Below are 1,768 nucleotides of genomic sequence, written 5' to 3'. Positions count from 1 at the left end.
TTTTTTTTTGAGAGAAATTAGAGGACCCTTAGTTTTAGCTACAGTGAAGCTTTTTAAAAAAATAAATTTTGATATAATTTCAAAGTTACAGAAAAATTACTAGAATAGTACGAGGAGCTTCTATACACCATTTACCCAAATTCACCAACTATTTATTTGTTGTCAAGTTTTCTTTATCATTTTCTTTCTGTCTGTTTGTTCCTCTCTTTCTCTCTATATGTATTTATACATACTTGCATATTTTTCTTGGAATATTGGAGAATACATTGGAGACATTGTACCCCTTTACTCTTAAATACTTTACACCATGTGTTTCTGCAAAAACAAAAATAAAAACCAAACCTTAACATTCTCTTAAATAATTAAAATCCAGTTATGAAAATCAGAAAATTCAACACTGATAAAATACTATTATCTAACCCACAGTCCATATACAAGATTCATTAATTGTCCCATTAAGGTACTTCATAGCCTACTCCTCTCCTGACCCCATCCAGGATCATGCACTGCACTTAGTTGTCCCATATCTTCTTTTCTTTCTTCATGAAAAGCTTTGAAGTCTAAAATACATTTCTTCTCATGGTCAGTGAAGTTTCGAGGCAGACCATTTGTTTACCATCCTGGTTTACATTTAGATATATCTGGGGAACTCTGAAAAACACAGTTTTTTTATTCCCATACTATTCTTGCTGACTCAGAATGCCAAGGAAAGGATTGCCCCCAGATCAGTTCTATGTTTGCTTTTTTTGTTTTTTCTTTAAAAGACCAAACAATTCTGATGACCAGCTAGATTTGGAATCACTGAGGTCAATCAGTGGTAAACTTGGAGAAGGTGAGCAACCCTGCTGAATCAATCCAGAGAGGTAATATTAGAGGAGAGACAGAGGAATAAAAGGAGGAATGAGGCATGAGAGAGAGGAACCAGAAGGATGACATAGGAGGTGGGAGACTTCCCAGCAGGAACTCAGAAATATTTATCCCCAAATAACAGCTTCTAAAGACAACTCTGGAAAGAGTAAAACAAAGAGATCCACTTGGCTTTCATAATTTTATGATCCCTGAAAGCAAATTATGTTTTGAACAATTATGACCTATTCTGCAAGAAAACATTTCTGTAACCATGTAGATTTGAAGAACTAAATTAATCCAATTTCTTTCTCACAGCCTTTAATGTATTAAAATTCATCATAAATTCATAAGGGTACCAAGCATTTCTGCAGTTTGCTTGACTGCATCACCCTTTTTGGAGGAATGCCTGTTACATCCATTTCAATGTCTAAATGACTTTAGACATTGCATTAAATTCTGAAAGACTGCACCATATAACCCAGGTAAGATTTTTTGATGATGTTCATAAGGGTAAAATTGTAAACAACTCTCTTTCCCCCATCGTTTCTTAGTTTAGGATTACATGTATTGAAAGGACAGCTACTACTACCAACAAAGCCACACAGAGAATAAAAATGATGAGCAGAATTATACATAAACAATACAAGTGACTAATGAGGAATCATACAAATGACAAATAATAATGAAGATAATGGTTAGCCAGATCGAATAAAATGGGAGAACTTTATTTCTAAAGATTATTCTACTCATGTTTCTTCACTAGAAGATGGACTAATATTAATTTTTAAAAACACAGTATATTAAAAGCTCCTTCTAAGTTTCTTTTGAGTTCCATATTTTTAAAATTTTATAAAGGTTAAAAAAAAAAACTCAGTAAAGTCTGAAAGTACTAATTAGTTCAAAGGCCACCTTTGTTTCT

The sequence above is a fragment of the Galeopterus variegatus genome, unplaced genomic scaffold (genome assembly GCF_000696425.1).
Source record: "Galeopterus variegatus unplaced genomic scaffold, G_variegatus-3.0.2 Scaffold2957, whole genome shotgun sequence".
Taxonomy (NCBI): Eukaryota; Metazoa; Chordata; class Mammalia; order Dermoptera; family Cynocephalidae; genus Galeopterus; species Galeopterus variegatus.
This window is presented reverse-complemented; position numbering follows the sequence as displayed.